Raw genomic sequence first — 14,362 nt, forward strand, 5'->3', positions numbered from 1 at the left:
CAAGGAAACTTCGTATCTTTAGATATAAGAATTGGAAAACATCCCGGATTCAATTCCCATATATAAAGAACATTGAACCCTGTCAAGCAAAATGGTTTGTCTTTTCTAAGTGATCTTCATTAACTATAGATTTTATTCCTACTCTCTCTAATGACTCATTGAAAATGGTTATAAAAAGTTACTGGAGAAGCTACATAAAGAAGCTTTATGGATCATACATTTTAAACAGGAAAGTAAAAACAGAACACAGGTCCTGCCATTATTTAAAAGGCCCAACAAAAATATAACATGGTACTCCATAATACCTTTCTAATACTAAGTACCCACATAAGGCGTATTGTTATCTTTTGAATAACTGGAATCTTATGCCTCCCTTTGTTATATTTGCGATAGAAAGCCAATAAATCCCACCTCACTGAAAAAAAGAGTACGTTTTTTACTAACTTTTCCACCAAGTCTTGGGTGTATTTCTCTGTGTGTGTGTGACCTGCATAAAGATAATAAATTTAGTTTTTAAAATAGAAAAATGCCAGATTTTACTTTTTTGTTTAGAAATTTTAATCCACGTGGTAATTTCCCACTATTCTCCAAACTAAAAAAGGAGTGTTTATGCCTTGTTTACCTATGAAAATAAACAGCAGGTCCTGTAGGTCCTTATGGCCTCAATTTCTTTCTGTAACAAACACTGGGATATGTGAGTCTCAAGGCTCTTTGCTCATAGTAACAAGTAGTACAAGAAGCACTCTTTGGTTCAGTAATATGTTCAGGTCATGGAAAACGGACAAGACAATCCATACTTGTGTCTATATTACTATCTGCTAACCACCTTATGCCATGTATGTTAACATGCCACTGAGTGGTCTCTGACCCCTGGCAACCAACCATACGAATGAATGATGTTCACACTGTCCTGTCCTGTCCTCAACAGCCCTGTTCATCCCCTGTAGATTTATGCCTACGACTTCTTTTATGGAGTCAATTCAGTTTATATTTGGCTTTCCTCTCTTCCTGATGCCTTCTCTTTTTTTCAGCATTATTGTCTTTTCCAAAGAACCCTGCCTGATATGCCAGAAGTAGGAAAGCTTCAATTTTGTCGTTTTTGCCTCAAGAGATGTTTCAGGCTTAATTTGCTCGAGCGCTCACTTGTTCGTCTTTCTGGTGGTCTGGGGTATCTGTAGAGCAATCCTCCAACACCATATTTCCAATAGATTTTTTTTTTTTTTTCCCCATCAGCTTTCTTCACTGCTCAATTTTTATATTGGTACATAGCAATTGGGGATATGAAAGTTATGCTACTAGTAGTGCACATAGAAGTGAAATGAAGTGGTGAGAAAACAAGAAGAATTAAGGGGTTGGCAATACAAGATGAGGAAACAAGCTTAGGAAAATGTAGCCTAAAGAAAGTTACTTGAGTCTCTTTAATAAGCACTACCTAGGAGAAGATACCATTATCACTGGATAAAGAAAATGATTTAAACTATTTTAAAAATATGATAAACAATAGTATGCACTAGAGAAAGGAGAACAATTTGTCTATAGATCTTCATCTAATTTTTGCTTCTAGTGTTTGCTTTTCTTACCTGATGGGATGATGGAGATAAATTGCAGTCATTTAATTTCAGGTGAACTCATGCCACTCCTTTGTGTGAATTTATATATATATATAAATGTTTAGATTTTATTGTATTGGTGGGGGGGGATGGGGAATTGAGGAGGGAGCAGGGAGGGGGTTGACTGCTGTGTTCTAGAAATAGCATTTCACAACTGTCGTTTCGTTTATGCTTATGGAATTTACATTTCCTAAGTTTTAGTTGAGAAAATGAGTTGCAAGTGGGTTAAGCAACTTTTTTAAAGATACCTGACTTGTACATGTTAAATCAATTCAAGTTCAAGTACTCTGGCCTTTCTGCCTTAAATTATATTTCATTGAAGCTAAGTTTGTTACACTAAACTAGCAATAGCTTTTTTCTGTGGAACACTATTTAAAGTTGCAGGACTTTAAAAATAGTTTTATTTCTCTAAATATATTTTTTGTGTTAAGCATATATTTAATTTCAGTCATATAATAAAACACGATAAGGATTTTATTATTTAGAAATAGAATTAAAAATCTCAAAAATACTGTTGACCTCAGTTATTATGATGTGGTTGTGAGAACCTTCTAATTATAGCTCCCGAGGATGCAGTTCTTACCACAGTTGATCACAACTCCATCATTTTGCTGTTCACAAATAATTTCCCCATATCATTGTCAGACCAGAGACTCCAGATTTCTTTGTCTTGTTTTGCTCTTGATTTGTATCTAAGTTAATTTCCCCCCAACTTCTTCAATAAGTTTTGAAAGCTGAATTTCATTCTCATACACACAAAGGTAAATTGCAGTGATACGCTACCTGTCAGTTTCTTCAAATGAATCGTAATAGGTTCCTGATGAAAGTTCATAAAAATCTCTTTTGATATGACACTGATATTCTTTTCATTATGCATTGTCACTAAATGATGGTAAGATAATTCGTGGTCTCAACTAAAGACCCGACTTTCCCCAAAAAAGAATCCATGAAATTAATTGTTAATCAAAAATTAGGCTATTAAGACTACAGTCAGAAATGAATGGGAATCATTAAGTTTTGAATCCAGTTTTTACTTATTATGTCCATTTAATATTATTCCTGAAACAGTGACAAAAATATTTAACACATTAGAGGTGAGTATTAAAATTGTATGTAAAATGCCATATAGCTTATTTAAAACATAATTTGAAGTCATATATTTCATAATTTGATTGGAATATTTCTAAGCAATCTAAAACACATACACAATTTATATTATTTTTTATCTATTAAATGAATATATAGAAGGTGAATGGTAGAATCAATTACTTATGTCTCATAGAAATGACTGAATATTGTTGGAAAGAAAAGATGGGAGAGGGGAGCAAAAGAGAAAGAATCTAGGAATTGAAAGGTGGAGGGAAAGAAGGAAGGAAGGAAGGACTGGAAATTAGCATTATGAAGTGCACTTTGTCTTGCTTTGAAAGGTTTTATATTATATGTAGAAGTCATAAACACCAAACTTAATTTCTTTTCCCAGTTGGAACAAAAAGACTTCTTATGTCAATTTTAAATTGAAAATCTCTTTCAATTCTTCAAACAGTTGGTTACCTGAATGTTTGCAATTTGAATTAAAAGTAGGATGATTTCCAAGGAAGAACTGAGATTTTAAAATTCAGGTCTCTCAAATGGGAATAGGAGAGCAGTTCTCTGTTTGTGAAATGCATTTCCTGCTGTTTTCATTAAACAGTAACTGTGCTTTTTTCCAACCTTTGGCTCATAAAAATAGAAAAAAAAGATCAAACAAATCCAAGTCAAATGGTTGGAATTTTAGGAAGAGCTGTCATATTTTAGCAAAATGTCAAGTACTTAAATGCAGATGGTTTATGTTCACTGCAATTTTTAGAGCGGCATTCCTTGGACTGAAGCTGTTATTGATGAAAGTGATGCACATTACCACCTCCTCAGGAGCTGGAAGAACTCACCCACGGGAGAAGTTTAAAAGCAATGAAAGCACCTGCTCCGAACCAGGGAGGATGCTGTCTGGAAACGTAAGCTGTTTGCTTCCTTAGCTATGCCATCCGAGCTATTTAATAAAGAACATATAAACAAACAAAGCATGTTAGACCTCTACATACAGCAATAGCAGACAATTCAACAAACAAGTTTAAAGTGTGTTTATTAATATATTTGCAATGAGTTTTATTTTATCTTTATTGTTGAAAGTATTATAAACGTCCCCTTTTTTGCCCCATTGACCCCTTCCACCCTGCACCCACTCCCCACCCCAGGCCTTCACCACACTATTGTCTGTGTCCATGGGTTATGCATATAAGCATATAAGTTCTCTGGTTAATCTCTCCCCACCCACTCACCCACCCCCACCTTCCCGCTAAGATTCATCAGTCTATTATGTTCTTTAGGTTCCACATATAAGTGAAATCAAGTAATATTTGTCTTTCTCTGCCTGGCTTATTTCACTTAGCATAATGCTCTCCAGGTCCATCCATACTGTCCCAGGGGGTACAAGATCCGTCTTCTTTACAGCTGCACTGAGTGGATAAAAAAGCTGTGGGACATTTACGCCATGGAGTACTATACAGCTGTAAAGAAGAAGGATCTCTGCAATGAAATTTGAAAAAATTGTACCTAATCACATATTTACTGTTCATTTTTTCCAGTTAATTTAAGTGATGTTAAAGTATTTTCAATTACAAAATATTACATTTTGTTTCCAATATCCTTATTTTCAAACACATTTTTGTATTTATTAACACATTTTTAACAAAATTCAATCCCTGTATTTGTATAGTATTGAAATTATGGCAACAATTCGAATCTAGAGATCTGTATAAAATGTGTCTAATGGAGCACTGTGTTAAATAAAGTAAAAAAAATAGTTTCTGGTTGATCTGGAGAGACAGAGTAGGTAAGATGAGAAACTTTGGAGCCCAACTATCCAGTTTCCATCTAAGAATTTCTTTAAGAGTAACTCTCAGATGGTAATATATAAGATCTACCAGCATTATTTTCAGATTTTCTATATGAGCATGTGCCTGCTCACTAAAATGTATTTTTGTAAACCCCAAATCAATGCTCACAGTGCTTCATGGTCATTAGTGGACACGCACATACTGATAAAAAATTTGAGTCACCTGACATACACATTTTCATCTGAGGTCCAACAGAGTGACGCTCTGCCTTTTCTATCTACTATAATGGATTTCAGTGGAGGGAGAGGGTCAAAAAGCAGGTATTCACAAGTAAATGAGTTTCATATCGGTGTCATATTTGTTCTTTGGCAACACTGGATTTTAAACTGCAAAGTATTGAGGGGAATTATATTATTATTTATTTTTTGTATTTATTTTTGCAGGGGATTATTTTTAAACTGGTATTATGTACTCAGGAAAAATGTCAAATGTAAGGCTAAGTAAATAGATTTGGAAAATGCAAAATAGTACTAAAGAATTCAAGCATGGTGTCTAGTTGTTTTTTGTTTTTAATAAAAAACAAAGGAAAATAGATTCCAGGAATTTTTAAATTAATTTTAAAAATGCAACTGAAAGTAATGTTAGATGATTCTTGCACCATACAAATTCTAATAGAAATCTGGCCAATTCAGAGACCATCATTTTTAATAAAGTGGATTTTTATCTTAATGAAAGGAATTAAAGGCATATAATTATTCTGTGAAATACAATGACTAATCAAAATAAAATTCAGAATAAAACAAATTATCCAAGTAGAAAATGAGAAATTTGACCCAAACATAGATAGAACCTTTGCTGACAATGCTGTACCCTAGTTTTGGACTTTCAGCCTTCTGAACTGTGAGAAATAAATTTCTGCTGTTTATAAGCTACCCACTATATCATATTTTGTTATAGTAACCCCAACAGATAAAGACAAAGGCTAATCATTTTAATAAATAAACACTACCTATTTTTATTGAATTTATTGGGGTGACATTGGTTAATAAAATTAGATAGGTTTCAGGTGTACAATTCTATAATGCACCATCCATATATTGTATTGTGTGTTCACTACCCCAAGTCAAGGGTCCTTCTGTCACCATTTATGCCCCCTATTTTCTCTAAACACAGCATATTTAAAACATAATGAGGCTGTTTGAAGGAACTTTTGAATATAGCATCATAAACACTAAAATCAGGATTTAGGCAATGAGCCTTTAAAGGAATAAACTTATATGTTTGATGAGCATCTTGAGTATCTTAACAGAGTTTTGTGGGGGGTTTTTTGTTTTTGTTTTTTTAAATGAACCTCAAAGTGTAAAACAGTATTCTGGCGACCTGCAGATTATCTCCTGACACTGGCTTTTTTTACCATGCAGGCCTTTAATCTCTGATTTCCACTCAGGACAAGAGTGGTAAGTATCAGTCGTCTACACTTCCATTTTGAGAGCAGGAACATGGTAGTAGAAGTTTAAAAAGAAGCAAGTATGAGTGGTTTGGCAGGGAATTAATATACATGGATCAGATTCTAATATCAGTAGAACTAATGGTAATGGTTTTTTCTATTACATTACATAATCAAGATGCATCACTAAATTAATATGTAAGAAATACAGAGCTTTTCAATCTTTTATAAGCCTCTCATTTCAGCACTTGTAGAAGCCAATTTCCATACTCATTTCTCTGGTACTAGTAAATCAAATTGAAGTGCTACAATTTATCCCTGACTAACCTATTCGATATTAAATATGCTCTTGGAACCAACTATAACAAATATCACATTCATAAATGAGTACTGCTGGGACTGTTCTCAAAACGGCCAAAATAATTGACTTTTTTTGGTAGTTTTGTCTAATTCTAATTTTTATTTCCATCTTTAAGCTACTGTTGTTCAGTTTGTTTACCATAAGTTAAACATGTTGTTTTATAGAGAAATATCATTTGTATAAATAAGCAGCCCTTCAATTGAAATAATAATGTCAATCACTGTGGACTGTATTTAGTGTATATATATCATATAATTCCAATAAATTATCCTGAGATGTTAAGAAATTTATTTAGTAAGAATTATGATTTCAAAGCCTAAGATTTGTATATTTACTATCTAGTAATCGTCTTTGTGATTTACAAAATAAAATATTTTCATTGCATAAATACATTTTATTAAATTTTTCTAAAACCAGTTTATAAATAATGATAATTACAGGCAAACCATTACTACAGAAAAAATATATAACTTAGTTCCTAGTGTCACTGCTGATATTCACTATATATACATGTATGTGTGTGTGTGTGTGTATGGAACAAACTAGGTAACCTGACTTGCTTAGTATTTTTGTTGCTAATTTGCATTTATGATCCTTGCCGCTTCAATAGTACATGTTTTTTCCCCATCAAAAAATATTTAAAACGAAGGTGAACTGTAATGGTCCATTTTCTCACCATTGTAACTACTGTATATGTGTATCATGTGCTAGATTAATAATAGGGAATGTAAGACTGATTGGGTGATTATGATGTGCCAAGAACTCAGCCAACCCTGGCACTTTCTCACAACAACCTTGTAAGAGATAATGCTTTGCTCCTCTCTGCAGAAGGGGAAAAGGAAGAATAATGGAAGAACGGATCGCTCTGGGCATTGTTGCCAAGCTGGTGTGGCTCAGCGGTTGAGCATCAACCTAGGACCCAGGAGATCGCAGTTCGATTCCCGGTCAGGGCACGTGCCCAGGTTGCGGGCTCCATCCCCAGTCGAGGGCGTGCAGGAGGCAGCCGATCAATGAGGACTCTCTCATCATTGATGTTTCTCTCTCTCTTCCTCTCTCTCAAATCAATATATATTTTTAAAACAAGACCACGTTGTCATGAAAGTAATTACAAATCACAATCCAAATCTCTATATAAATATATCAAAATATTAAATTAAGTCAATTATGCACTTGTTAATACTCAAAGAAAAATATATTTTCTTTAGTGCATGGATATTGTATTAATTAACGATAAATTGAAACCCCAGTATGTTACTACCTACTACTGTTTTGGGGTGTGTGTGTTGTATATGACCAAAACCACAATGCTTGTCTTCAAAAGCAAAACAAAACCTAGTTGGCCTCTACTCTGTTTGCTTCCAGTCAGTTCCATTCACAATAACCACACTCAAAATTCTGGAACAGACGTCATTTATAAGCTTTCTTTACTTATTTATTTTTCTCAGCCTCATGGTGATTATGAGGAGTCTACTGGGCTTCAATGAGAAGGCTGTATACTTCTTGTGCATTAAATCTTGACCCCCCCAAAAGGTATGTTCAATCCTAATCTTCAGTATGTGATTTTATTTGGAAGTAAAGTCATTTGCATGTAATTAAGATGTAAATTAAGAAGAGGTCTTAGGATTCAGGATGAGTCCAAATCTAATCACTGGTGTCCTTTTAAGAAGAGACAAAGATGCACAGACACAGATAATGCCGTGTGAACATGGTGGCAAAGATTGGCGCAGTGCATCTACTTACGAAGGATTGCCATCAAACGCCAGAGCTGAGACAGGCAGGGGACACGGTATCCCTTAGGAGCTCCCAGAAGAATCCAATCTTGTTGACACCTTGTTGATCTCTGACTTGTAGCCTCTAGAACTGTGAGAGAATAAATATTTGTTGTAAGCCACTCAGCTTGTGATTCTTTGTTATGGCAGCCTTAGGAAACTATACCATACCCTTGACCTAAACTTTCCCGTAAGTATTTTTTTAAATGGCTTTCTCAGCTTTTTTATTGCCATGAGTATTTTTATTCATCAAGCAGTTTTACTTGGCACCATCCCTTGGACTAATCCTTGCAATTCAAGCATATATTACACTGAGAGGTTTTTCATTCAAAGCTCACTTAAGCCTCACCTCTTACCTTTTGGGTCTAAAAGCAGTCAGCTATTCTAATCTTGCAAGTCTCTAAATGTTTAGCTTGACTTTGTTCCCTTTCATGTCTGCTTGTAAATTGGCTCACCTCTCTCCACCCCCTTGCCCCCTGCTTGAGCTCACCCCTTTTTTGCAATAGTTTGTCAGATGCAACCAATAGTAACCAGGATAGCTGGACTACTAAACTTCTATTTTCTAAAATGTATTTCTAAGGTTTCAAACTCAGTAGGCATATATGATTTTTGCAAATTTATCAGACAAGAAAATTAGTAATGCCGTATTTTATTACAGCATTTTTCCAATCTCAAAATTTTCCTTGTTGCTTATGCCCTACTCATTAAACCAATAAGTAAGACCTACCTGCTACTGGCTAACCCAATGCTTAAGGCTTGATATAGCACATAACTCTCCTCACAGATTACTGGTTCTGCTAGCTACATGGACCTTGTCTTAGTTCAGATTCCTGTAACAGAAATGCCATAGACTGGGGAGCTTGAACAAAAATATTTATTTCTCACAGATCTGGAAGCTGGGAAGTCCAGGATCAAGATGCGAGCAGGTTCAGTGTCTGGCGAGGCCTGCTTCCTGGTTTATAGCTGGCTGTCTTCTCCCTGTCACCTCACAGGATGGAAGGGATGAGAGTTCCCCAGGCTCTCTCATAAAGGCACTAATCCCATTTATGAGAGCTCCAACCGCATCACCTAACACCTTCCCAAGGGCCCTATCTCCTAATACCATCACATTGAGGATTACAATTTCAGCATGAATTTTGAAGGGACACCACAGTCAGTCCCTAACAGTCCTGTTAACTAAAAAATGCTGGGAAAGGTGGGTGTCCATATGCCCAAGTTGAAATAGAAAACATGATATTAGAGAACACTGGTAATGCCTACCAAAATATTGCTATGTAAGAATATTTAATTCATATTTCTGATTGATAAAGCGTTCTAAAATTTAAAGGGAAAAATATTTCAAGTATCTAAAATATAGCACCAAAAATTCTGTTATTTTGTGCAATAATAATGAGGTATAGCAATCGTTTCTCAATATTCTAAACATTTGCTAGTAGAGATATTATCTTGGAATTCTGCAATAAGTATTTTACTTTATTTTTTAACATTGTCTGAATAGGAAGTCATGAACAGATAATTAGTGGCATATCTAAAATATATATGCAATTATTTCACCAAACAAAAGTATGTCCCCATAAATTAAATGTTTATTTATTATATATAATAGGATACATCACATATAATAACATCTATTAGTATATAAAATATTCCTCATTTCAGCCGTGTGTGTAGGTAGGTGTGTGTGTGTGTGTGTACTCTTCTGAATATTTTGGAATAAATGGCCATTTTAAGGTGGAATCTAGGAGAAACATTAGTCAAATACAATGGTGTATACTTCCAGATGTCTTGTGCCAAGGGCTGTTGGATCTGACGGCGGCACATAAGGTGCACAGCTAGGGGCTCTATGCATCATTTATGCTGGATTATATTTACAAAAACCAGACTGAACTTCTGAATGATCACACTGAATACAATTTCACTACTTTCTCAACATCTGCTCCAAAAAATCTGTATAGCTACCACATGTGATAACTAGAATGCTTCAGACACTTCAAACCTTTTAAACTAGATCCTCTGCAGTGGTCCCTAACTGAATGAGGTGTCTTACTGAAATGCTCTTTTACTCCTGAGGAAAATTCTACCTCTATGATTATTTCAAGGAATCTTGTAATTGGCTTAAGGATAAAAATATTGCAAAGTTAGTGGAAACTAAGAGAAAAAAAGTTTGACAACAGAAACCAAACATATAAATGGAAAAACAACAACATATTAGACATTCTGATGAGGCTTAGCAAAAAAGTTTGGTTTTTTTTGAGTTTTAGTTACTAAGTATTCTAGGCAGCTGAGGTGCACTCTTTTAAAGAGATAAGAATCATATTGTTTAAAATATTAAACAAGGAACATTTGATTGGCATAGATTGATTTGATATTGCTGTCTGCATAATAATAAAATGTCACGTTTTTTAAAGACATGACCTGAAATTTTTTCATTTTAATGGCCTGACTTTTTACTTTAGGATATTGTGTGGGGTCAGCGGAGCTTTTATTTCTAATTAAAGGCATCAGTTGCTCATTTGGTTTTGATGTACATTTCCCTAATAATTAGTGACATTGAAAATTTTTTCATCTGCTTTTCGGCCTCTATACATTTCTTATATTTGGAAACGTCTCATTCCTGCTTTATGTAGATGCATTTGAAGTTTATTTTCCCATATATGTGTGTTGTGTTCCCCAGTCTATTGATAATGATGTTCTTGGATAGGAATGCCTGAGGCACTCACCAGTTGTACTTATCCACAGAATGCCCCCAAGAAAATTTCCTGTCACCACCTGGGCCATTGTTGTGGCAAGACCAGCCCTTGTGGTTCTTATGACTGCAGGATGCACCTCAGTTAAACTCTCAGGTCCCTTTAAAGAACAAGATATATTACTCACAAGTGGTAGAGGAACACGGCGTGCTCCAGGTCCACACGGCGAGGTCGAAGGCAGAGAAAGAGAGCGAGGGCTCTGCTCTAATTAGGGTCCGAGGGTGGGTGTCTAGGGTCTCCAGGCTTCGCTCTTAAGAGGTGAATTTAAAGTATAGAGCCGACCTAGGGCAAAGGAAGGGAAAAGCAGGGTTACTCAAGCAGTCAATTATGTAGGTTACCCAGACCTTTCTAGCAGCGGAACCTACTGAGTAGGGCCACCTAGTTGTTTTGCTGGTGGCTGTCCTACAGCTGGCAATGTGTTTATTCAAGATGGGCTTCTTTGAAATGCAAGCCTGTGCAATCAAAAGCTTAATGTCAGGCACTACTATATAAAATAAACTCATTTTAATATTTTAAATATATTGCAATAGTCAATTGGAGAACAGTTTGAATGACCAATGTATTTATTTTTGTTTTCTATTTCCAGTATTTTTCTGTCAATGATCTTGAGTTTTCTTCATATTCAAAACACCTTGTCTGCATATAACAATTTATTTTTAGCAGTTATGTGTCTATTTTATAGAACTTTAAAAATTTAAAGAACATGCATAATTATTATTAGAATTGTGTAGGCAAGGCTTCAGACTTTTAGTTTATTTGATAAATAAAATGTGATAACTCTTTTCCTTACTGAGTTTAAGAAAGCTGACTTACTCATAAATAGAAAGCTATGCTGATCCATCACCTATAATTTCCACAAAAAATAACATGACATAATTTTATTTCTGTCTGGAATGAGAATGGGCCTTTTACCAAGCTTCTTCGTCATCACTGTCTCTCCCCAGAAGAGTGCGATGCAATTTCAATACTGAGAAACCTGGGACTGTGCCCCCTTATGACTTAGCCTCTCCTAGGATTCAACATCAGAAGAAAAAAAAAATCTTTTCTAATTTTATCTTCCTGTTCTCTCTCTGGATGATATGAAAAATAATTTTTAATGAAGTGACTGGAAACAAAAGGTTTTAGTGTTACTAGGTACTACAGAAGAACCAAATCCCCAAATTCCTGAATATACTTAATCTCATTTCCTGGATGTAGGTTTTCAAAGTCTTACTCTTGGTGTACCATGAACATCATTCTGCAGCTTCATATTCAGAGAGATTCTTTACTATTGCTTCATACAAAATTATATTTGTGTCATATCATTATTTTTAGTGTCTTATATCCAATAGAAAGCCATCATATATTTCATGTCATCATAAAAACATATACATGGTGGAAAATACATTGTTATTCTATTATTTAATTCAGAAAAGGCCATTTTATAGAGTTAAGTGATTCCTTCAAGATTTCCCAGTTATGAGAGTGGGGTGTGTGTGTGTGTGCATGCTTGTGTAGGTTTTCCCCAGATTGGATTTATGTCATCAGGCTGATATTAAAATATATGTATTTACATGTAAAAACACAAAGAAAAATAAACAGGTAAAATTTATAAAACCATGCATCTCATTTAAAAATAAAAATATTTTAATGAAAAATATTACTTATTTGTGTTGTGTATGTTTCTGTATCTGTGTGTAAAAGTATGTATTGAAATAATTAAGAATATTATTTTTTCACAGTAGTAAGCTTTCAGACCAGTGTATAATACATTTTATTATATCTGCTGAATGTTTAAAAAATAATAGAAAATTTAAAAATTAATTAAGGAAGAAATAGGAGAAAATGTCACCTACTGGGGATCAGAAGTTCCTTATTAAAGTTAGAGCCACTAATATATTCCCATGAGTGCAATTAAATGTAAAACCAGTCAGTTGTATATCTATATCTAGAGAGTGGTTGCTAGGTGAGGACCTGTTTAGTAAAACAATGAGAAAGCTAGTCCCTTTCAGAAATGTCACAGAAAATAGTTCGCACAATTTCCCACCTAGCTCGGTTTTAGCAAATAGAGTGGGACAAAATATATCTAGAAACACCCTTCTGTATTTCTAGCTGGAAATTAATGGGAGAAATAAATCTGTATCACATATTAAGTTTGATAGACTAGTAGTAGTGTTAGTACTGCGCAAAATGGAAGTAGCTTATATAATTCACATTCAATACAATTTTAAAATTCATTACTTTATGGTTTATTACAGGAAAAATACTGATATAATAACTGTAAAAATTATCAAATGATCTTGACTTTCAATGGTTCTCTATAAAAAAGATAGTCATAAATACACCAAGCATATGTTATAAAATAGTGGTTTATACTGTAAAGTCCCATGAGAGTTAAGGATTAAAAAATAGCACCATTAAATGTATCTAGATATAATGTCTTTAAGTTTCACTCTTGGTCTATGTATTTAATTATCTTGTTATTTTCTTAGTTCTTCCAAATCAGACTTTTGTTATAAATCAACTGAAATTTAATTACATAATCAGATCACATGCAATTATGTTTTTCCTAACATCATAGCATGTTAAAATCAACTCACCTGTAGTTGAATATTAAATGTTTTTTTATGCATCAAATCGTTTCAAGCTAAGTTTCAATACAAGCTAAGTTTTAATTTAAAAAAATTAAACCTGTCCTTAAAAAATGTGTGGAAGTGAAGGTAGATTTCTCAACTTTAAAGAAAACAATGGAAGGATTCCTCTTGAATATTAATTTTATGTTATTCATCTGATTAAAAAACATAAACATGACTATATGATCTATAAACTGATAGATTTAAGTTGTTTTCAAGAATGGATCCATTAGAGTGGGGCTGTATTTTATATTACCTTCTTAAGAAGACTAAAATGGAATAACTGTAAATGTGGATATTTTTTAATTTTTGCTCTTTTGAATGCTGTCTACAATTTCAGTTGAAACTCTTCTAACTACAACTTCATTTGTGGCCCCCGCCTTTCTTTTTTGATAGTGTTACCGTCAGTTTTCTCTGCTTCTCTCGTAGCATAGGCCATTTCAATCCTCTTCTCTCCCACGCCTTCTCAAATATCTGGCAGTCCAACTTCTGTTCTTACTCTCCCTCAAAGCATCTCTTGACAACATTACTCATGATATTTATTATGCAAAATCCAAGGCTCAACTCTAAGACCACAACTCACCCTGTCGCTAGTACTAGATGAAGTTGATCACTTCATCTTTACTGAAAAACTGCCTTTTCCTTACTTTTCAGGGCACATCTTTCCTATTTTTGATGTTTCATTTACAATATTTTACTGGTTTATACTTGTCGGAATTTTTTTCTGGGTCCTGTTAATTTTCCAACTTTTAAAATTTGTCGATTCCCTGGGCACAGTCCTAGCTCCTATTCACTGCCAAAGTTCTCTCACTGGCCTTTTTTATTAGCACATATATGTTGATGACTGACAGGTTTGCAGCTTTATCCAGAACCTCTGGCAGGAAATCCAGACACAATTACCACTTCCAAATTCAATTTTCATATCGTTTAGTAGCCTCAAATA

At 34.3% G+C, this 14,362-nt stretch overlaps 1 long non-coding RNA gene across 1 annotated transcript; it reads left to right on the forward strand.

Moving 5' to 3' along the window:
* Positions 1 to 3,472: 3,472 nt before the first annotated feature.
* LOC107545924 (uncharacterized) lies at positions 3,473 to 7,191 on the forward strand. Its single transcript, XR_001604079.2, has 3 exons — positions 3,473 to 3,601; positions 5,905 to 5,940; positions 7,120 to 7,191. It is a non-coding gene; the product is annotated as an uncharacterized LOC107545924 (long non-coding RNA).
* Positions 7,192 to 14,362: the final 7,171 nt, after the last annotated feature.

This window comes from Miniopterus natalensis, chromosome 3, assembly GCF_054644295.1.
Source record: "Miniopterus natalensis isolate mMinNat1 chromosome 3, mMinNat1.hap1, whole genome shotgun sequence".
In the NCBI taxonomy this organism is placed as follows: domain Eukaryota; kingdom Metazoa; phylum Chordata; class Mammalia; order Chiroptera; family Miniopteridae; genus Miniopterus; species Miniopterus natalensis.